Below are 25,025 nucleotides of genomic sequence, written 5' to 3' on the forward strand. Positions count from 1 at the left end.
TCTTCTCATAAGGACACTGGTCCTATTAGATTAGACCCCTACCCTGTGACCTCATTAAATGTTCATTGTCTCCTTTAAAGCCCTATCTCCAAATACAGTCAACATATGAGTTTGGAGGTAACACAGTCCAGTTCATAACAATGACCCTAGGCAAATAATCTACCTGTGAGCCTCTTTTTCCTGCTGTAGAGCTATTGCTTTGTAGAGCTATTCTGATCATTAAATTACATACTATGTATCCAGTTACCAACACAGTATCCATGCTTAGTAAATACTATACATATGATGACTGCTATTCTAATTGTAAATTTGCCACACCCAACCCTGACTTTCCATCTCCTATTGGTTGTTGCATAGGTATCAAGGAAGCAAAAGACAATAAAAAAAAGACAATAAAGATATGGTTTTGTTTTATTAAAGATGTATAACTAATGACATTTGATTTAAGACATAGTTGTATTTATGATAAAAGAGAGATGAAATATAAGTGTACAGATGAGATTTATACTGACTGGAGATTTAATAGGTCATGAGGCTATAGCATTTGAACTAAAAATTAAAGGATGGATATTATTTTGATATACAGACATATGGGAAATGGGGTATATATGGGGAGAATGGAAGGGTATTCTAGAAACAGCTTTTTCAAAGAAATGAATGTAAATAAAGGCAGTATGTATTGGGAATAGGGCAGATCCAGGTATTGTGGGCATGAAACTTACAGAATTTATGGCCATCTTTAAGAAAAAGAATACACATTTGAGAATAAAAATTAGATGCAAAAATGAATATTCATTAAAAATAAAAGGTAAAATCCCACCAAATTACTGGAAGCTTATAGATTCATGACTTTTTCCTTTTAGGTGATTTATCAGAAATGCTTGCAAAAAAAATGCCTCCTGAGTGCAACCTGACTTCCAGGTCCTCTCTTGAACTCTCTACAACTCCCAGCAACTTCTGACATTCAAAAGGCTTGTGCATGTAAGGGGCCCTGGCACATCAAGTTCATTAGTCTCAAGGTAAATCTAAGTGTGGTTAGGAATCGTAAGGCTATATGTGTAGAAGAGCAGGGGGCAAAGGCAGGAGGGGTGGGGAGAGGGAGGCTATGTAAGATAAAATTGAAATGGGGAAAAATGAGGGTAATCATGGGATGCCTTAAAAGCTATGAAAGCGCTTTTGGCTTTATTAATTGAAAGAGCCTACAGGGAGTTTGGAGAAATAATTCTTATACTTCAGGACTTATTTTCTTATAATAGAAAGCTCACAGAAAATGATATGCAGATACATCATTTTTCCTGGAGTTAGAGTGGAATATGTATTCATATAGGAATTGATTTGACCTCTACTCTAATCTAATGTGTGCTATATGTAGTAAGATGACTTATGATAGGGTTTCAAAGTCTACTTTCAGTGCTAAAAAAATATGTTTTTCATTTTCACGCCCTTAAAAGTCCAAAGGTACTCAGCAAACAATTTTGATGGAATTTTCATTATTTCCTTATTTTCTTTAAAAGTGATTTTATTTTAATGACATTTTTAGAAAAATAATGGAATAAGCAAGAGAATTTCATGATGTGCTACTTTGATGGTGACAATTGTTTTCATTATTAAGTTTCCATACATAAGAACAGCTAAACAGAGTAAAGAAAGATGACAAATTAGCAGGATATTTTTTCTTAATTAGGAATAAGAATACAATTGCATATTTGGGGAAAGTAAAAAGTTAAAGCTAAAGCTAAGCAAGCTTAATTTTGTCTCTTTCCTCTCCTGTTGGATTCCCCATTTGCCTATAGGGGCAAAGGTTATAGGCCCCTATGGGATGACACTCAAAATGCTTATGTACCTTGGAAATTATTTTTCATGGTGAGTCATTAGAGGGAAACTTTATCATAGTAGAGTCGGTTTCTGCCAGGTGAGGATTAGACATGGCTGCTCTGTGTTCACATTCTCTGTAGAGTTAGGATTCTTTTATACAAGGGGAGGGGGTGTAGTGTTTTGACAAGTATAGTGAGTTGGTGTCTTGTTTCCACAATGAGCATCTATTTTGCACCAAATTGTTGGGTAGCAAATGTGCATCCTATTTTTCCCCAGCCTACCTCAGGTCCCCTCGGGCATCACAGCTTGCTCTCATGCTCACATAGGTCTCCACTCCTCCCCTGTGAGCTGTCCTTAGAACCTGATGTGTTTGCTTTGCTTCTTAGAATGTTGTCTTCAGACCTCCTGAATCTGAGTGACCAGAAGAATTTGTTCAAATGCAGACTCTCTGGGCCCTGATTCCAGAATGGGGTCTAGGAATCTGTACTTTTCACAATCTCCTCAGAGGTTTTTTTAATGAGCCTCAACTTTGAAAGGCTCTGTTCATGACTCAAATGCAAAGCTGAAAGTCCAAAGACTCAAATCCTATCTCACCAATATTCAGCAATGGTGTACATTGCTTTGAGTTGGTATGCCTCATTTTTCTTATTGGAGATAGGCTTATAAACGAGCACTGTGAATTTTCTAACACTAATGATCTATATGCTAAGTTAGGCTGTGGAACACTCTCCTTTAGCCCTCCTCCATTTCCCTTTCTACACCACTCCCTAATCCAGTGGTTCTCAGTGTGTAACCTGAGAACAGCACCATCAGTATCACCTGGGAACTTATTAGAAATGCGTGTTTTTAGACCCCACTCAAGTCCTTCTGAGCTTGGAACTCTGGGACTGTGGCACACCCTCCAGATGATTTTGATACATGCTAAAGTTGAAGAACCACTGATCTAGTCAGTTCCTTTCTTTCCATCTCAGTGCCTACTGTTAGGAAAAAATGGAATCTGTCAAATTAATCCACATTGAGTTTTAAGGATATTTGTATTTCAGTAGAAAATCCTGGTGAGAGAGTGTTCAACCCACAGAAATAAAGTACTAATAGGAGAATTTATGTTATTATGGCTCCTAGAAGGAAAGTATATTTTGATGAGAGGTTGCTTGAGGGTGCCAGTGAGCAATTGTATGCTCTATACTTAATGTACACCTGAAAGTATCCTGTTTCCAGTACCTATTTCTGTGTAGATACATCAGAACATACCTATACTATATCACCCTTCCTTGTTCTCTTCTCGATAGGGAAACAATTAATGGATAAACTAATCCATGATGATGTACAATTATTTTACTGACCCTAAGTAGCTTCTGATTTCACAGCAGTCTTCTGGAGAAGATCTCTTAATCCCATGTGTTGGAAAAATCTAGATAACATGGTAGATTGATGAGATAGAAAGAGAGATTCCATTAAGTTTGCTCTATCTCCTCATGACTCTGATCTTTTTTTTTTTTTTCCTTCAAAGCAGAGTTTAGAATTGTTTCTGGAATATTTACCTTTAAACAAAGAGTAAAAAGAAATTTGATTGCTGTATAACCTTATTTGAAGGGCAGTTAAGAAGTACTACATTTACTCTGAAATTTATAGGAATGCATATTTCTGCTCAGTATAAGGAAAACTTTTCTAAGAACTAAAGCTGTTTATCTGTAAAACTCAGTCATGGGTATTAAGAGCACATTCTTTGAAAGCAAAAGGAACTGAATTCATATTAGTTCTTTGACCTTGAACGAATTAGTAAGTGTTCTAAACCTCAGTTGTCTAAAAAAATGATGATAATGTCTTCTTCATAGGGTTATTATGAAGATTAAGTGAGATAATTGTGAAGTACTTAGCACAATGCCCACACAATGAACACTTAGAAATGGTAGCTCTTATTTTTGTAGTGTCAAGAAGCTGAATCACTACCTTGCAGAGACGCTATAGAAGGTGGGATGAAAAAACTGCTAATGTCTATTTCAAATCTATGAATCTTACACCCTAGAAAACTATACATTCTGTAACTCCTCCATTTTGATGAAAAACATATTTGGGAAATAATTAAATAGGGAAAAAAAACGCTTCCTCAGTGAAATTTTAAGATGCATTTTGGCTGGCTAATTTTTGCAGGGATTCATAAAACAATCCTAAATTCTCCTCAGTAATAATTTTTTTCCCATCATGAGACACTTCCATTCTTAAAGCACACTTTCTTTGATGATATGTGCATCTCTTACAGCAAAATTCAGACATGGGTGTGCATTCACTCTCACACACATCTATCTAGGTCACTTATGAATCTCGTGAAGCTCATGGAACACAGTCTGGTTTGGCCTCACGTGCTAACTGGTCTCTGGAAGAGAGTGGTCTTTTTCTTTTTCTAGACTGTTTCAATGTAGTTTTCAGGGACATAGCTTTCTGCTTCCCGTGGGTTAGGTGATAGATAAAAGTTTTTTTGATCTGGCAAGTTATTTCCTGCCATTATTCAAAGAATTTGACATTGGAGGGTTTTCCTTTGTAATTCCTTGACTGAGTTTGAAAAACATCCAGCAAGAATCAGCAATGTTCTAAAAACTTTTAAAGAAGAGATTTTCTCTGGTGTCCTTGGAAAATGTGATTTTAAGTGAACAATGAATGGCTAAAAGTATTTTCAAAAAGTGGGAAAAACACTTTCCTTTTACCTCATAAACAGAGGCTATACTTTCCAAATGAAAACAAGTCTGACACTTTAATCAAATTTTAAATTATTTCATTGCCTTTGTTTAGAAATTTCATATCTCGCTCTTCGTTCTGCGGGCTTTTTGGCAAAACTGGTGAAATAATAAAACTAGAAATGCAACTTCAAAAAGTGAACACTTTTATTTATCACTTGTGACAGTCTTTCTTGACTTCATTCCCAGCCAAATAGATGCACTATTTTTTTATTTTTTATTTTGTTTTTAGATGTTGGGGGTAGGAGTTTAGTAATTTATTTATTTATTTTTGCTGTGTTGGGTCTTCGTTTCTGTGCAAGGGCTTTCTCTAGTTGTGGCAAGCGAGGGCCACTCTTCATCGCGGTGTGCAGGCCTCTCACTGTCGCGGCCTCTCTTGTTGAGGAGCACAAGCTCCAGACGCGCAGGCTCAGTAGTTGTGGCTCACGGGCCTAGCTGCTCCGCGGCATGTGGGATCCTCCCAGACCAGGGCTCGAACCTGTGTCCCCTGCATTAGCAGGCAGATTCTCAACCACTGCGCCACCAGGGAAGCCCCTAGATGCACTATTAATAATGTATTTATTTCACTATTGACTGCATTTGCTTTCACACTTGGTAAGGGCCACTTGGGGACCTAGAATGCCGATAGAGTGGATTCCAGCTGGAGATTTATGGAGTCAGTGATCTGGGGTCCACAGCAACAGTCTAACAAATGACTCAGACAGAGGCCCTGAACATTCAGTCAATGTCAGTGACTTTGGAGGCAATAAATTTATGAGAATCGATGATCTTAACTCAGACTGGGGCCTTTGGTTTGGACTCTGCACTGCTTTGCTTCTCATCGACGCACTTTGGTAAGGAAAATAGAACTGCTGCATGTTTTATGTAATTATGTACCGGTACTATGAAATTCTTACTACACTTACATTTACATGATATTCCAAAAGCAATGTGGAGTCAGGGGGAAAAAATAACTCAAAATCAGAAATCCTGGGCAAAAATCCCTACTTATTAGCTATATAGTTATAGACAATCTTCTAAGATTAGTCATTATAATTTATACTGGTCCTACTTTATATCAGTAACTATATAAAGTTTTATATACAACATTTTTATGAAATAGGTACTTTCATCATCCCAATTTTATAGAAAAGGGAACCAAAGCATGTAGAACTTAAGTAACTTATCCAAAGTCATATAACTTGTCTGTGTGTGGGGTTGGAGCAGAGAGGTGACTGAAGTCCAAGTCAGGGAATCTAGCTTCAGGGTCAGTGTTCTTAACAATTACACATACTGCCTTAGTTTTCTTATTTATAGATTACACAAAGAAAATAATAACATCTTTGATACCAACAGCTTAAGATTTTGGTTGGTCCTAAACATAATGATGTGATTAAGTGTTCACATTATTAAATATTAAACATAAAATAAAATTACATAGAACTGTATGAAAAATAAGGAATAGGGGCTTCCCTGGTGGTGCAGTGGTTGAGAGTCCGCCTGCCGATGCAAGGGACCCGGGTTCGTGTCCCGGTCTGGGAAGATCCCACATGCCGCGGAGCGGCTGGGCCCGTAAGCCATGGCCGCTGAGCCTGCGCATCCGGAGCCTGTGCTCTGCAGCAGGAGAGGCCACAACAGTGAGAGGCCCATGTACAGCAAAAAAAAAAAAAAAAAAAGGAATAAACTACTGTTTATTATTATTATTTCAGTAGGTGTTCCAATGTAATTGTTCCAGCATCTCTGTAAGTTAAGATTTATAGCATTAATCCTTTTTTACAGGTGAGGGAAATAAAATTCAGAGAGGTAAAGTGATTTGCCAAATTTCCCATAGTTAGGGAGTGGTAGAGCTGAGTTTCAACTCTAAAATCCAATTTATTTTGATTCTATCATACTGACCTTAATAATCATAAAAAAATTTTTACCTTTTAGAAGTTAACACTTTTATTCATTAAAAGTACATATGGTTCTGAAAAAAAATAGCACACTTTTAAAGCATACTGATATAGATTGTTAGGGGAAATAAAAATATCATATTTTTTTCCCTCTGTAAATACTAAAATTTCTTCAGGAATAATAGAGTAATTATTTATTTTAGACATTATAAAATATATATTTTTAATTCAACCAAAAGCTCAAATTGATCTTTTTGGCAATCACTGAAAAAAATATGATGTATACATGAAATGTTCTCTCCATAAAGCAAGCAATTGGTTTCTGCAATTGTAAATATTGGTTGGATAACAAAACCTTTATGGGCTACATTAAGTCATCTTGAAAGAGTTTTACATTGTCATTGCCCCTTGGACAAAAGAGTGCTCTCCTGGTAATTGTAGATATGTGTGGAGGTAAAGACTCTACTATAGGCAGAGAGGAGAAAATCCAGACCTGCTACAGAATCCAAATCGAATTTAGAGACTAAAAGTAAATGAAGTCTGGTTCTTCACGGGGCCCTAGTTTCAAACCATGTTGAAAGGGTCAGAGGTAATGGATATTTGACATGCATATATACTGCAGCAATTATATTTTCATAAGATCAATTGGAGTCATATGGGTAGTTTAACACAGCATGTCTCCTTTACACCATCAAATAACCACTTGGCTTAAAATTCCTCAAATCAAGTCTTAAATCAGGACTATTTAAAAATTACAGATACCTAGAAGTGAAGGCCCTGAGAATCTGCCCTATTTTATTTTGTCAGATTAATTATAACAAACTGGGACTTGGACTGAATTAGAGATAAATAGGATAAGACCAGATAGGGTAGACAAACCCAGTATTTCAGCCGTGTAACTTCTAAGGAGGTAGCAATTGCCAGCAATTCAGCCCAGGGACATCCGGGTAGAGTATATTAAAGTGGGTTTAAAATGACATTAGAATGAAGACCTAAAGATAATCCAGGATTTGCTATTCCTCTCTGTATGGTTCCTGAAAGAAAAGTATGCCCAGAAAAAGAAAAATTACCATTTTACAGTGGATGGACTTTTACCTTGAATCCTCTGTAACGTTCTCATTGGCTAGACTGAGACAATGAAGATGATTCCTAAACTAGGCAAGTCCAGATGGGACAAAACCAAAACAGGCTAAAAGATCTGTTCCATTTACACCCTCCCCAAATCCCAAACCCAATTTCAAACTCCAGTTCTAAATAAGGCCAACTCATATGTGCCCAGATAAAGAGCATGAAGAAAAAATGTTTGCTCTAATGAAGATGGTACCCTGCCTTAGACCTTTTTCAAGTATCTTCTGAAAGGTCTCCCTTAACTATGTGGGAGAAGAGAGCATTTGAAGAAAGACATAAACAGAAAACCAAGCTCACAGATACAGAGAACAGATTGGTGGTTGTCAGGGGTAGGCACAATGGGTGATAGGGTTCAAAAAGTACCAACTTCCAGTTATAAAATAAATAAGTCATGGGGATGTAATGTAAAGCATGGCAACTATAGTTAACAATACTGTGTTGCATATTTGAAAGTCCCTAAGACAGTAAATCTTAAAACTTCTTAACACAAGAAAAAAAAGTTCTATAAGTATGTATGGTGATGAATATTAACTAGAGTTATTGCAGTGATCATTTTGCACTATATACAACTAACAAATTATTATGCTATACATCTAAAACTAATATCATGTTATATGTGAATTATACCTCAGTTAAAAAATAATAAAGAAAAACACCACTCTGACCTACAGTGCTTTTGAAATATCTTCCCTTTGAACTGTAGCCCATTATAATATCTTAAACCTGAAAAGCTTAGATTTAAAACTCTCCTCCCAAAGGATGAAGTTGGGGCTGCATGGTAAAAGCAGGGAGCAGATGAGAACCTTGAACTTCCCCTAAATAACACCATATCCCTGATTTTTTCATGTACCTTTTATTAACTCCAGAGAATTAAGAGAAAATCCCATAGTCAGCCAAGAGTGTGAGAATCCCCTTTGGGGGAGGTGATCACAGATTATCACAGAAGCCCTGTCCACAACTTCTCCCATCCTTGCCACTGTAACTCTTTCTTAGGTCAATGAATTGGGAACTTTATACCCTTTTATTTTGCCTCTAGTAGTTTCTGTTTTAAATAGTTCAGGAAAGTGCACTGTTTATTTGAAGTTCATCTTAAGCATAACACAAAAAAGCCTTCTGAATTTCACTTTGAAATTTTCTGTTATTCAATTAGGCTACAAAACAAGATTTTCCAGTATGTTTCAGGTAACATCATAACTTGAAAATGCCATCATGCCAAATATAGCGGCAGTGTGCTAATGCTCTCCGACAGGTGACAATAGACAACCTTCTGCAGATAGTTTCCTGTTCCCACAGAAAAGTTAAAAGTCCTCAATTTGAAAAGTTAAAAGTCCTCAATCCCTTAATGTTTCCCTCAGAAAATTTGAACTCAGAAAAGTGCCCTTCCTCCCTGATTTTTTATTCTATCTTGTACCAGCCAGATGGGTTTTATCTGCAGCAGCAGCTTGGGTCATCTGTTACTGAAACAGGTGTAGCTCCTTCTGCACTTCCAAAGCTGTGCTCCGCCTCCAAATTGTTTATGCAGCCAGCATTTGCAAAGATCCATATGGTCAATAAAGCCACTAAAATATCCAAATACCAATACTACATCAGTGCGATTTAGAAATCACAAGCATTGCCAAGCCATTATAGCAGTTTAAACTCAAGGCACCAATTTCAGTCTGCAATATTATTTTTCAATTAGAAGTAATGTTCCCAGAACCCTAAGATTAGATCTATATTGATTTGCTAGGCACAATCCATAGCAAAGAACTAGCATTTCGGGTAAAAGGAAGTAGGAAGGAAAGGCAAGCAAAATTATCGAGAAGAAAGCTAGGTTTCTTGGTTTTGTTTTCTGGTTTGTATTAATAGATACCAGTGGTCAGCAACCCACAATCTGTAAACTTAAATTTCAATCACTTATGATGATATGCTTACCACTTCCTGGAGGAAACAACCTCTATTTATAAAATGACTTCTATCAGAGATTGGAACCTAAAACACCCCTGGTTTTTGCATATTGAGACATTTGCAAAGCAGACCCCTAGACATTTGTCTTTATCTTCTTAATACCCACTCCTGTAGTATACTAGTATATTCTATCAGCCCCTTACTTTCCATTTTCTCCCCACTTTCTGAGAAGGGTTCTCTCTGTGAAGCCACTAAACATGGACTTGTTATCAGACCATCTCAGATATATGCCGTATGATCTGAAGCAAATTATGAAAATTTTCTCAGTGACAGTTCCCTCATCTATTAAAGGGAATAATAACACCCTATCTCATATGATGGTGGTAGGGGTTAAATTAGATATATAAGTAACAGGCTTAACACAGTGCCTGGCACACTATGGGTGCAGGACATGTTTTCAATAGGCCACTCTCCAAACAAATGTCCTGACCTTGAGGATCACCTGCTGTTCTTCCTTGTGCTTCTTAGTCTTCAGCAGAAGGTGATGGGGGCCTGGGGTAGGGGAGATCGCACAGATGACAAACCTGGAAAAGGGATGGAGTGAATTTGGGGATTATGAAGATGCCGAGTGTGTAGCACCACAAAGGAGCATCCCAGGAGCTGTGCCATAGGTTTATACATCACTCAAAGATTTACTCCAATTAAACACACGATTCACGGGGCACCCCAAAGTCTAGTATGTGTTTACACTTCTGTATGTTTTGCTTACCCTAGTAAGTTTGGAAGCTACTAGAAATCAGGATTGTAGCATCTTTTTTTTTTTTTTTAGGACAGAGCCATTATTTTTATTTATTTATTTATTGTTGTAAGGCTGTTTTCTTTTTCTTTTAATTTTTATTTTATATTGGAGCATAGTTAATTTACAATGTTGTGTTAGTCTCGGGTGTACAGAAAAGTGATTCAGTTATATGAATACATATATCTATTCTTTTTCAGATTCTTTTCCCATATAGGTTATTACAGAATACTGAGTAGACTTTCCTGTGCTATACAGTAAGTCCTTGTTGATTATCTGTTTTATATATAGTAGTGTGTATATGTTAATCCCAAATACCGAATTTATCCCTCCCTGCCCACCTTTCCCCTTTGGTAACCATAAGTTTGTTTTATTACTCAGCCATAAAAAAGAATGAAATAATGACATTTACAGCAACACGGATAGACCTAGAGATTATCATACTAAGTGAAGTAAGTCAGACAGAGAAAGACAAATATCATACGATATCACTTATATGTGGAATCTAAAAAATGATACAAATGAACTTATTTACAGAACAGAAACAGATTCACAGGATTCTAGCACCTTAACTTCTTTTATAAGTTGTACCTTCAATATTTAACATAGTACAGGACACAGTTCACTTTCTTATTGGTTAACTAAAGAAGAAATCAGATTCGATTGTGTTGTGTCTCTCAAAACTATGAAGCTATGTGTGAAATCTTGTGAGAAGGCAGACAAAGGAAGAGATGATAGAAGAAATGAATTCAATGAAAAACTTAGTATAATTATGGACTTAGAATAATTCTAACATTATAACACTCTTCTTTCACACTTTCAACCTAGTTTGGGGTTGTTCTTTAGATACTGTTATGTCATAATTTTGTTTCAATTAAAACTTCAAGAAATGACTGGACACAGAATGTTTATGAACATGCTGAATAAAAAAGGTAAACAAGTGCATTTTCAATGTCTTGACCACAGGCAAGACAAACATAGAAGTCCATCGTTGTTTAAGGCAAAGTTTATGGCATCTTGTCTATTATATTACGTGTTCTCACAGGGCAAAGTACTTCCTGGTAATTCAAGTGTGTTACAGTGTTTAACAATTCAGTGTTCTTTTGCAGGTGACTTTGACTTAGAGTGTTTATGAATGATACTTCTTATTGTGTGAAGTTCTTCTATTTTGATATCATCTTTCTTTCATTAATCACAAAGAAGGAAAATGGTGTTTTTATAGTATATCTGGAGCCCAAAACTTCAGTTTTGTTCCAGGTAAGCAGTTCCTTTTATTAAGATTCTTTAACTCACTTTTGGTGACTTCTTATCCCTCAGCAGAGGGCTGGTGTCACACTATTTCCACATCTTCTTAGGCAAAAAGAACACACACAGTTCAGCTCCCATGCTAGTGGGTCACTGGTTTTGGGGAAAAGTCCATTTGTGTTAGGTGAAGTCTGTACATCTTCACAGCCCCGGAGAACTCAAGGAACCACGGTTTGATCTCCTTTCAATAAGCAGTGGAGGAGATGGAGAGCAATAAGACGTATAAAAGTCCAACCGATCTAGTACTTGTACTTACATAGTTTGATAATTATGCATAAATATTTATTAATGAGAGCAAGAAGATAATTATAAAAAAGATTTTAGAAATAAGAAACATTCCACTTAAAATCTTGTTGCCTGTAAATGTAATTTAATATGTAGTCTTGGTGTTTAAATGCATTTTTCCTTCCACTTTATTTAGTCTCTATTTTATTATGCTTTTACTTTATAGTTAATAACCTATAGTTATTTCTTTAATTAATATAAAACAACTCTACTGAGTATTATCATAAAATATTAGTTAGAACAATTATAATTATATCTAAACTTTACTAAGCACTTTTTTATCTGCCAACCATTACATGTTTTATAGGTTTTTTGTTCATTCATGTATAAAATACATAATACAAAATATTATTGATATTTTGATCATTGAATACAATGATAAAAATGGGTGCGAAAATATTGTGTGCAGAGTGGAGAAAGAGGTCTTTGAAGAACTAATGATTTGGGAAAGATATAATGGGATAAGAAGTAGTTTTTTTGGTCATCCCAGAAGAAAGGCAATGGCAGTATCCAATAAGGTTAAATACATGCCCTTCCCTGCCAAGGGCCTGGGAAAGTTTGGTAGCATGTATGTGTGACTCCACTGGAGAGTGACCGCCAGCTTCTAGAAAGGTGAAGGTTGCAGTGAGCTGCTTCAATCACAGCTCGAGTAATGAAAATTAGGATAAGATCTATCAAAGAGGGGAAACCATTGTTGCACCAGAGGTAGAGCTAAGATGGTTTGCCAACTGTCTCTGAGACTCTGCACACATATATACTTTGGGTAGAGCTGAGAGTTGCAAAAATCAAGTGCCCACCAAATCTCTCCTTTTCCTAAAGGAATAAATGTCAGTGATTGAAGGTGATGAGAGCTGACTTTGCAGACTAATGTTACCCAGGAATCCTCAATGCTTATATGCACTCTACACATTTAATTTTTAATAAGAATATGTAATCTGTATGTTGATAAATTTCTTAATGTTGTATTATCATGAGTGCTTGAAGCATATTCCAGATATTCCCGGGAGTGCTGAAGAAAATAGTATACCTCCAGCAAGATGGCATAAAACCAATTATCAGGGGGGATTCATGAAAAATTAGCCAGGTTAAATTGCTATATATACAATACAAACATATTTTTAGTAGGTCCTTGAATATAATCTACTCCTCAATAACCCAAATGACTGTTCTTTTTTATAAACAGTTGAAAATAAAGACAAAACAAACTTTCTAGTTCCATCATTTACAGCTTTTAGTTTATATTCTCCTTAAAACTGTCAATTTGATGTCTTCTGAAGATAAATTTATTATCTTTTATAATAAGGCAGTCCTGGAATCAGAAAATTTTGAATTTACCATTTAGTTAATCTCAATTGGACTCTGTAATAGACATAGATTATAAAATATTCTAGTCACCTAATAATGGTTTTCTAGCATCTGAAATGATATGGTTGAAATATACAGTAAAATGTGGTACTTTTATGAGAACAACTATAGAATCAGATCTTTTGCAATAAAAATAAGACAAGTAAAGAATATTTTGAGGGGAAATTATCCTACGTCACAATATAAAAGTCAGTTTAGAAAGATCATAAAGAGATTTCCACTTTTGGAAACTTAGAATAGTTATATTCTTCCCTATTCCTCCCACTAAGTACAGTTAAAATCCTTTGACATAATATATAATGCAAATTTAGGCAGACTCTAGAAAAGGTGGAGAGAAGACAGCAGACAGTCTAGGGATATTGTAATTGAGTAATGACATAGTGATGAGTTCTCTGGATTTTCTCTGCTTGATATATGCCAGATTTGGTTCTGGAGAACAAGCAATCCCGAAACACCAACACACAGACAAAAATAGCCCCAAGAAAAGCTCACTCTTTCTAGCCAAAGGTCCAGGAAAAGGGAAGCCTAGCAAGACAGATAAATTTTAGCCAATAACTGCTCTAGCCCAGAAAAACACCAGAGAAAAAACAGTGGCGCCACTCCTATCCTTACTGAAAAGGCTGAGTCTGGAACCTTCCTGTCCATTCTCACCAGAGTGTAAGATACCGCTTGCCCCGCTATCACCCTGCCAGTGTGGTGTCAGAGAAGGCCAGGTGGAGAGCCCTCATTTTCTTCCCCCTACAAGCCAGTAAGAGGCCCTTTGCACTAGCTAATAATCCTATGTAATTCAGAATCGAGTATACTTTATTGAAAAATTTTTTGGTTGACATGTAATCCAACTGGACATTTTTAAGTTGCTAGAAATGGAGTCACTAGCAGTATTTAAGTCTTTCCAAATTTGTGAAATAATTTCTTGTGACACCTTCAAATACTCGAAAATTAGAAGCATAATGGTATAAGCCATCATATCTTTTACAACTCAGGTCTTCCCTTCCGATTACTTGAGGCGCCCATTTGAATGCCTTGCACATAGTATATCTGGATTATGTGCCTGCTGAATTGAGATGGCTTGGTGTTATAGAAACAGCATGGACCTGGGAACATGAAAATTGTGTTCGAGGCCTAGATCTAATAGAATTAGCTGTGTGACCTAAGTAAATCATTTGTTGATCTTATACTTTGATTTCTTTGTACATTAAATTCAGAGATGGAGAAAGAACATACTAACTTATCTCTAAGTCTTCTTGTATTGCCTTGTGACCCAGTAAATACTATTAACCTATTTCCAGACTCTTACAATAATTTCCAGACTGACCTCTACTCTTCAAATTTCACATTGTTAAAAAACAAAATTCAGCTGAGTAAATTTTAAAGACCTTATTGGCCTTATTCAACAATTCATAAATTGGGCAGCACCCATCTAACATATAGAAAGGAGCTCCTAGGCGCTGAACAAAATGAAAGACTGAAAGGCAGAATGGAGCAGGAATAAAAACGTTATACCAGGCAAAAGCGAATTGATTATTACAAGATTACTTCCTTTAGAGGATGGTAGAGTTTTATCAGGTAGATGACCTAACTAGTGCTGATCAGGCAATTCCTGATTGACTGGCTTAAGATTCCTTTTCTGGGAGAGCTGAAATTGTAATTAAGTTAGGTCTTGGTTTGATGACATGGGGCTTAGCATCAGTGACTCCATTTTGGGTCTGTTCTCTTGTTTTTGATGATATCTATTCATTGCTCCAGTTAATCTTCCTGAAAGATTTGCTTGATCATTTCATTTACTGTAATTAAAATCAAGACAAAAACAAACAAAATCTCTCTACTATGCACTAAACAAAACTTAAAACCCAGAAATTCAGGTTGGCTTTACAAAATCCCCATGAACCATCACCTGTCGTTATTCCCTGCAACATCAGGATTCTAGCCTGACCCATCGCTGCCACTCACCAGGCACAGCTAAGCTCTGCTTCTGTGTCTTTGACATATAACATCCCTTCCACCTAGAATGCCTCTCCTTTCCTTTTCCTTTTCCATTTTTCTGCTTACAATAGCTCATACTTATTGAGTGCTCATTTATACTAGCAAACACACTAAAACTTTTACTGCATATTCTCATTTTTAATTCTCACAATGACCCACTCAAATTGGCCCATTTTACTAATAAGAAAACTGAGACACAGAGAGGTTAAATGAGTTTTCCAAGGTCAAGCAGACAATTACTAGCAAAATGGGGAAATGAGAAAAAAGTCTGTATTGTAAGTTAAATGAGTATATAAACTTCAACAGGAGATCAGAGGAAAGGTCATCACGTTGGTTTCTAAGATTATAGTAATAATATCTACCTCAAAAATAATTTAAATTTTACAAAGAACTTTCATATTCTCTGTCCTATTTTATTTTATTTATTTACTTTTTAAAATTCAATGTCAGCAGAACCTTAGGTTTAGGAGAAAAAAAAACATGTAATGGAATTAAAAGAATACCATTTGAAAACTTAATAATAACTATCCAAATTGAACATAAAGCTTAAAATAAAATGATTATTTCATATTACTTTTTGGTTGTAATAAAAATATTAAAGCACATTTTTAAAAGACTGTAAAGAACTTCAATAGAACATTGATTTCCTTAAAGAAAGTATGGAAATCTTGATGTTTAAAATTTTTAAACATAAAATCATAAGTATAGTTAAATATAATAAAACCCTCCACCTCATCACAATGCCTGCCTAATTGGAGGGTACGTTTGGTGTTATTAAAGCTTATCCCTATATATATATTTTAATTTTGAGCCTTCAACCAGTTGACTAGGGTAGGCTTTCAAAAGATTTGAGAGGCCTTTGTTTGTTGAACAAATACTTTATATTCACCATTGGAAAACAGGTTAAGCCTGCTGTGTCAATTAGCTTAATTGATGGGAACTTCAATTGGTCCTGGGGTGTGTTAATTTCCTGAGGCTAACCTGTTGAGAGAACTACTTAGAGAAACTTTCACAGTTGGGAAAGCTTTCAAATGCACTTGACTTAATCTAAGATCCAGTTACCATACTTTCACACATATTAAATGCCCCAAATCCTCCTTGCTTCAACACCTTTGATATCAAGACCATCTTTGGTTCCTTCCTCCTGCAGTTTTCTATATCTTCCTCCCACTTAGACAAGAAGGACAAGATTTGTTCTGATCCCTCCAAGGGGTAAAATTAAGACCAGTAGCTTGACAAGTACTATTTAGTGTAAGAACATTCTCAAGGTTGTCTGTATGATAGCATGTGTAGTTTGGGGGTGGGTCATGAATATATATGTGTTTGTGGATGGGTGCATCCACACAGCTGTGTAGTTCTTTTACATATATCATGACACAGCATCCTAGCAAACCTATAAACTATTTATCTCATCTTATAAATGGAATAACAAACCTTATCCAAGGTTGCATAGCAGAGCCAGGATTTAATTCCAATATCAAAAACTGAGATCTTTTCTCTACATCATCTGCAGTCCAGATGATCATTTTGTTAAAAAACAAAAACAAATTAACACTATGAAATCTTCTGATTTAAAATCTGCTTCTGATTTAAAGTATTTGAACTTTTAATAAATAATTTAATTTTACAGATCACATTGGAATCATAAAAGGGAAGTACATTGAGGGTTCTATTTTTCTTGTAGTCACGCTGACTTAAGGATGAAGAATTGGTCAAAAGAAAACACCACTGTAATATCTTACTCATCCTGACTTTTTTGATCAGGATAAAACAGTATTAGAACCAACATGTGCATTAAGGAAAACTGGTTCATAGTGGGTTACCTCTTACAAACAAACCTAAAATAGGAACTAAACTAAGAGGAATTATATGAGTCAAAATACCTGCATTTAGAAACCTAGTTTCTTTTAGTTATAAGGACACAATCTAAAAGAAACAGGTATGTTTACTTCGTTTGTAAAATCATACTTATAGTGACCAAATCTAGTCATAAAGATTTAAAGGAGATTTTTTTCTTGATTAGTTAATAAATATACAGTCACAGTTTTAAGATATATAATTGAAATAAGAGTATACCGATATAGAAGCAGGCAAAGAGCATTGCTGTGATATACAAGCACGTAGATACATTTTGAACATTTTCCTTTCTTTCCTCATTATGCAAATTCTGATGTAGCGTTTGAAATCGTATATGTTTTACAAACTGGAAAGGTTGAGTCAATACCTAATTTATCATCATTTTGGTTTTTGTCGCCTTTGCAGTCTCTTGGATATATTTTTTATTGTACTTGTGTCCTGCATATTAGTCTTCTGTTCTTCAGTCCTGGCTGGGGAATTCCTTCATTCTTTGATCACAGATGCAGTGTAAGGCCTTTTCAGTCCGAGATGATCTTTTGGACCAATGGGAGCAGTCCTAGTGGACTCACTGATAGATGTAAGTTGATTTTCTCCTGCTGGACCAGACAAAAGGGCTTGGGTATTTATCAGGGCAAGTTCTTCATCAGCTATTGAATCACCTTCCAAAAGAGAGATGTCATTAAATTTTTTAAGTGGAGTCATCTGAGGAGAATTCAATTCTTTTTTCTTCATAGGTGTTTCATATTTGGTGCCACAACTCCGTGGTGGCTGAAATGCCTTCTGTGCAGCTGGAGAAACAAATGTACAAATGGGACTAACGGGTGGAGGTACAGGCAATCTGCTCAAGAAATCCAAGGCTCTTCTCTTTTTGCAGTTTTTTGGGTCATCAGTCTCTTTCTCTCCTTTGCAACAAGACTTTGAAGTCATTTGGGCTGCTACAGGTGTGGAGACAGACTTCCCTTTGAACTTACAAAGTGATAACTGTCTCATGAAAGGCAGAGCAGCACATGCTAAAAAATATTCAAGCATTTGTTGGAGAGATAGGAAGGCATTGGGCTAAGATCTTGAACATATCTTAGACCTGACAGCTCAGTCTCTTTCTGAAATGTCTGAAAATTAATGAGCTCTCTAAACATTCTTAGGGGCTCTCTCTCTCTCTCTCTCTCTCTCTCTCTCATTCTCTCTCTCCCTTCCTCCCTCCTTCCCTCCCCCCTCCCCTCTCCCCTCTCTCTTGTGGCATAAGGCCCATGTATAAGAAGTGATGAAGACAATAACAAGCAAAAATTTGGCCTCTGTAACCTAATCCTTTTTGGCTTTGCAGCTGATTGCCATGTTTCCTCCCAGCCACCCTTACCCTCCCTGCCTAAGGCTGTTGATTGGTCTAACACCTTAGCCTCCTTGCTCATCAGCATTCACTTCTACAGAACTTTTACATTAATTTCACTTAATGTAAAATCACCTTCTTATTACACTCTGAACATTTTCATCTCTCCAAGTGCCTGAAATTCTATGACTTTCAAATTTCTGTCTTCAATGGGAACCAGTGCCCTTTTGAATATATCTATTTCCCCAGTGGATCCCATTACCTGGATATATAGCTCTTCCAATCTAAAATGTCCAAAATATACACCATAATCTTTATCTTTGCATCTATCTCCTCTTTGATTCTATTAAACCGTAGCCCCAGGAGTCTTTGAATTTACCTTTGTCTCCTACTGTTTTCTAAACTACAGATCCACTTGGCCACAATTAGGTTAATTTAATGGGACTTTACCACTTACACATCTTTTCCCTCATCGGCCTTCTTCCTTTTGCTCTGAGACCAGGCTCTCTTCCCTTCTGGCTTGATCTACAGTAGTCACCTTCTTCAAGAGTTACTATTATAGAATAGATCTGATAATGTCTCTTCCAAGCTAAATTAATGTAAAATAAATATTATTTATGTGCATTACTTTTCCTTTTTTAGGTTGTAGAAAATATATAACTGTCTTGCCAAATCCAGTTAATTGCAGAACTGAATATCAATCCTTTCTTAATACAACCTCTTTCTACTACCCCAGGCTAGATGCATCAAAGACTCCTCTTTATATGTAGGCTGAAACTCTAATTCCTTTGAAATGGTCCACCTTTAAAATTTCACCTTCTTTTACTCCCACACACTTAACTTATGCTTGTTTTCAAAACTACTTGTCATTTCCCTCAATGAGCAGATCTTCATAAATTCATACATGCTCCATTGATTGTCATTAGAGAGGTCAGGAGTGTCCAGTCACTAATAATTAGACATCTCTGGGGGACTTGAATTCTCCATGAGCAAGGTTCAAGGGGCACGCCAGAACTCTGCAACCCCCAATACTCATAACATTGTCACCAGCATTCCTTCTTGAATGATTACATTGTGCTCTTTATTCCTTTTCGTGTCATTACTATAGAAACCCTAGTCTCCTACATTAATGTTCATCCCTTGGAAATTTGAGTTTTTACATTCTGAAAATTACCTTCTCTGACCTCAACTCCCACTCCTCCCCTGCTGGAGGGAGATTTACATTTAGAGTCTTTTGTCATTAATCTATCACCACGTCTCTCTATTGATTCAGCTATCATTCCCTAGGGTCACTAGTCCTCCTTCTTTGATGTCAGGGCTGGGTTCACTGTAGTTCTCTCCAACACTGCTATCAGAACTCTTTGAGATTTCGCTATCCATGAAGATCCTTCCAACATTCAGATCTCTCAGTAAGTTGATCTCTTCCACTCTACCATAGCCACACATTCTCATTATATCCTGGTGCTCATGACCAATGACTACCTCCTGTCCAAAATCTCAACATCACACCTCCCACTTCCTCTCTTTCTGGCTCATTCCCTCTAGTGCTCCAACTCTAAAAATCCTCCAAAAATAAGAAAATATCTGATTTTATGACTTCTCAGTGTCTGTTAGCTCCTTAAATTCTCACTTCCCTCCTTATCTAGATTAAATTTCCTAGTCAGTTATTATAGTGGTTCTGCTTCCTTTCATATACACTCAACCTCCTTGCCCTCCATGCAGAGGAATATGTCTGGAGAAAAAATACCATCATGCTGACTGGACACTCTTTATAATTATGATCATTAACCTCAAGTGGTTTCTTAATGCTGCCCAGTAAGCATACTTCATTTTGCTATTACTGTTCACAATTCCACTCTACAATGGCACTGTTTCATAGCTTTTCTTTTCTCCAACTTCCAGAATCTCCTCTCTCATCATCATTCTCAGCTGATCATGTGCCTGCTATTTCAGAGTCAGCCACATAATTTGCAAGACGAAATACAAAATAAAAATGCAGCGCCTCTTATTTAAAAAGCAGGAAAAAATGTGACATTAAAAGTACTAAAATATAAAAACTTTTCCTTTCATGGTCTCTCACAATGGCGTGGCATTTTTACTTTGTAGTTAATCTTGTCCCAAGTAAAGAAAAATTTTTAAAGTTTAATTTATTATCATGAATTTTACCATTCATCTTTATATTTTGCAATGCCAGTTTTAAGTGCAAAAATAAGATTATTTAACTTGTATGAAGAATGAAAATTACAAAATTTACATTTTGTGGTTTATATATGTATTTTATTTTTATCACAATAGAGGAAATGTTGCACAAAACTAACCAAATATTTTCTTTTCCCTTCTTTATTCGTGCACATTCTGTCTAAAGTCTCTACCTCAGCTTACTGCCGAGTGAGGAAAAACTGAAAGAAAAAGAAGTATGGGTTGCCCCGTGTTTCCCTTTCACGTCATCATTTTCAGTGTAAGTAGTCAGCTACTACAGCGAAGTAACTTGAATAAGAAAAGATATAACATAATATAAATATTCCTTAATTTTTTATGTTTCTTGGATCACTATTGCCTTTTCTCTGAGTTGGCAGCAAGTTCTTGTACAAACTGAAAGTGTGGCTTCTTGGGCTGTCAGTGTCCCAGGCTTTCCAAGTTGTAGGCTGGCCTACCTTGTACTTGCTTTGAGTCTTGCTGAATTCCCACGCATAGTGAATCCACTGGAGTTCTGTGTTCACAGGGCATCATGAATGCTATATGTGAAGGGGGTAACAAAAAAGAGCAGATGCACATATTGTGTGAATCTGCTCACCCTCGTGTTCCTTTGTCTCACTGGACTTTACGAAAGTTCAAAGATAAATCTTTTAAGAATTTTATAACATCAACAACAGAGATTTAAAATTTGTGGGACCCTTCTGTGCATCGGGTCCTATGCCGTCGTGTGGGTTGCATACCCATGAGCCTGGCCCTGTCCTGTTTCATGAGAAATAGAAATAATCAGAAGAGAACTTTCATCATTTCCTGCTACTATACTCTCACCCCAACTTACCTCTCAACCCATACCCTCAGCTTCCCACCTGTTTGGTGAACCGTCCACACTCCTGTTTGAATTCAACCCCTCCACGTCTATGCTGGATCTCTCACATTCCAACTATTCAAAATGTTGCATTTCTCCTTTTTCTCTTGTTCATCTCTCTGCTGGATCATTCTCATCAGCAAACATATTGTTATCTATCCCATATTAAAATTTTCTCTTGACTCCGTCACACAGTCAAGCTACCATGCTATACATCTCCCCGTCTTTAAACTAAAAAATTCCTCAAAGAATTGTTTATTCTTACTGCATCCAGTATCTCTCCTCACATTCCCACTTGAATTCACTCCAATCAGGTACTGCCATCCAAACCATCTGTGATCATTAGTGGCATTGTTTTTCTAATTCCAGTAGTCAGTTTGTAGTCAAATTCTCATTTATTTTATCCATTGCAGCATTCTCTCATTTTTAATACCCTCTTTTTAGTTAGCTTCTGTGATGGTTAGTTTTATGGGTCAGTTTGGCTAGGCTATGGTCCCTAGATATTTGGTCAAACACCAGTTTGGATGTCAGTGTAAAGATATAATTTTAGATGAGATTAACATTTAAACCAATAGACTTGGAGTAAAGCAGATTACCCCTCCCCATAATGTGAGTGGGCCTCATCCAAATAAAGGCCTTAGAGAAAAAAAGACTAAAGTTCCCCTAAGAAGAGGGAATACTGCCTCTAGACTGCCTTTGGACTCAAGCGGCTATTCCCTGGGTCTCCAGCCTGCTGTACTACCCTGCAGATTTTGGATTTCCTGCCCTCCACAATTGCGGGAGCAAGTTCATAGATAGATATAGATAGAGATATAGATATGGATATAAATATGGATATAGAAATAGATATGGATATAGAAATAGATGTAGGTATTTCCTATTGGTTCTGTGTCTAGAAACTCTAATAAGCTGCTAAGAATCCAAAGTCATCCAACCAGTTTTGATCTTACCTCTCAAGCTACTCCGAGTTGCTGTGTTTTTTTTTCCATTTTCCCCCATTTTCCCTGATCTCTAAACTTTGGAGTTCTGAAGGGTTTGTCCTTGGCATTATTGTCTCTGCTATTTACATTCATTCTCTTGGTGATCAAATCCAAATATACATTTTACCCTATTTGCTTTATTATTTCCTCTGTGTGTATATTGGGGGGAAGGTGTATAATTAATTTTTTGTACTATTTTACAGTAAGTCACACATGTTATTTCCCACTTTCCCAAAATACTTCAGTGTGCATTTCCTAAAATCAAGGATATTCTCTTATATAACCATAATATAATTATCAAAATTATAATTGATATAATACCATTATTTAATGTAATAACTTCATTAAAATGTCATCAAATGTCCCACAAGTGTCCTTTATCACAACAGGGTCACGTATCACATTCACTTGTCAAGTCTTTTGAGTTTCCTTTAATATGGAGCAATTCCTCAGTCCTTCTTTGTCTTTTGTGACATTGATATTTGAAAAGTACAGAGCATTGATTTCATAAAATGTCTCTCAAGTTGGGTTTTGTCTGATGTCTCCACATGATTATACTCAGGTTATGTATTTTTGGCAGAAGCACTGTGAATGACTGCTTTTTGATTTCTAGCCTGAGCTCTTTGCCTTTCAGCAAGTAGCCTCAAAGTCATTTTGTTAAGTGAGAATGAGATCATACTGGAGTAGGGTGGGCACTAATCCAATATGATGGGTGTCCTTATAAGAAGGGGGATTTTGGACACAGAAACACACATAGGGAGAAGGCCATGTGAAGATGAAGGCAGTTATCAGGGTGATGCCTCTACAAGCCAAAGATTGCCAGCAACCCACCAGAAGCTAGGACAGAAACATGGAACTGATTCTCACTCATAACTCTCAGAAGGAACCAATCCTGTTGACACATCATTGATCTCCAACTTCTAGAACTGTGAGACAATACATTTTGTTGTTTAAGCCACCCAGTTTGTGGTACTTTATAATAGCAGCCCTAGCACAATAATAAACTACCCATCCATTCCACTCTTAGGTATTTACCCAAGAGAAACGGAAGTATATGTCCAACGAAGAATTACACAGGGATGTTCACCACAGGTTTATTTTTAATTGCCCCAAACCAGAAACAACTTAAATGTTCATCATCAGATTAATAGGTAAATAAAATAAATTTTAATTTGTTTATATAATGAAATATTATGCAGTAGTTAAAAGAACAAACTACGGATATACACCAAATGAATGAATACATTTAAAAAAACTGCTGGATGAAAGAAGTCAGGAATAAAAAATACATCCTACTATAATGATTCAATTTAAATGAAATTCTAGGAAATGCAAAACTAATTTATATAGTCAGAAATCTCATCAGTGTTTGGGAGGACAGAGATTGACGGATTGACTGGGAAAGGGCACCAAGGGACCTTTTTGTGGTGATGAAACTGTACCTTGATCGCAGTGGTGCTTATATTTGTCAAAACTTATTGAACGCTACACTTAAAAATGGGAACTTTTATTTTGGAAGTTTGATTTTTAAAAATGTATGGTTAGTAAAAAAGAAAGTTAAAAAATACTTAAGATGGAAAGAATACATATAGAAACAGTAGTGGTTGTTTATTTTGTTTTAATTCTTAATGTTTTATTGTTCGTTTTCTAAACAGCATGATAAAACCTCTAGCTATATGGTCATTATTTTTTAATGGCCATACTCAGGATTTCTGACATTGTCTCAAAGCTGTCACTGAGAATGTTGTTGGGTGTTATGAAAATAAGCTAGAAAACTGGAAATTAGGTTAGAAATAAGCTCAGGTAAAATTGAAAAAAACACACTGTTTGCTCTGGGGATTTGGATTATTGATAAGAAGGGGTTGCTTTTCACTTAGAATTTGTTAACAATGCACAGTGTTTGTTATTTTTATGCAATATTTTGACTATAAATTTATACTTGAAATAATAAATTTAGGTGTGGCCTCTTATTTTTGAATTTCCACTCCCTTGGCTATAATTTTTTATTTTTAGGAGACGTGGTTGTGGTAGAGTATCTCAGAGCAACTTTCTGATCAACAAGGCAATTAACAGCGTTGAAAACGATACAAAACTTAATTAGGTCTATATTCAGGTGCTCTCTGTTAGGACTGTAAGTTAGTATTCTCAAACTTGGCTACACATGCAATCACCTCAAAAATACTTACACCTGAATCTCATACCTATTTTTAATTGTCCAGGAAATGGAATTTTAAAAGTAGTTCTAGTTGATTCACATGTGAAGCCAATGTCCGTAAATGCCCTGGGGCACTTTCCGGGGTTGCCATATGACTGATAACCTGTACTAAGTTAGGAGCTCAGGGTTTCAGGACTCTGGTTGACTCTAGTCTTCACCTATGAATCGGTTGGTTTCTGTGGATGAAAGGCACCTTGATGTGTTTTTTGCTATTCAAATTATCGCCTTTACAATACTTTATCTGAAGCTTCTACTTTGAAGTTGTAGAGTTGTGGAAATCGTTGCTTTAGAGATAAAACATCATCAGTAAAATGTTAAAAATGTATTCCAATACAGTGAATTTCTAAACTACATTCTTGTTCAGTATAAACTCCTCTGGTTCAGTTTATCATAAAGGATTTAGAAATATCATGGCACAGGCATT

The 25,025-nt window shown here is 36.2% G+C and overlaps 1 pseudogene; it reads right to left on the reverse strand.

Moving 5' to 3' along the window:
• Nucleotides 1–17,402: 17,402 nt before the first annotated feature.
• On the reverse strand, nucleotides 17,403–18,014 carry LOC112409328 (breast cancer type 2 susceptibility protein-like; annotated as a pseudogene).
• Between the last annotated feature and the right edge of the window lie 7,011 nt (nucleotides 18,015–25,025).

This window comes from Neophocaena asiaeorientalis, unplaced genomic scaffold (genome assembly GCF_003031525.2).
Source record: "Neophocaena asiaeorientalis asiaeorientalis breed wild unplaced genomic scaffold, Neophocaena_asiaeorientalis_V1.1 scaffold505, whole genome shotgun sequence".
In the NCBI taxonomy this organism is placed as follows: Eukaryota; Metazoa; Chordata; class Mammalia; order Artiodactyla; family Phocoenidae; genus Neophocaena; species Neophocaena asiaeorientalis.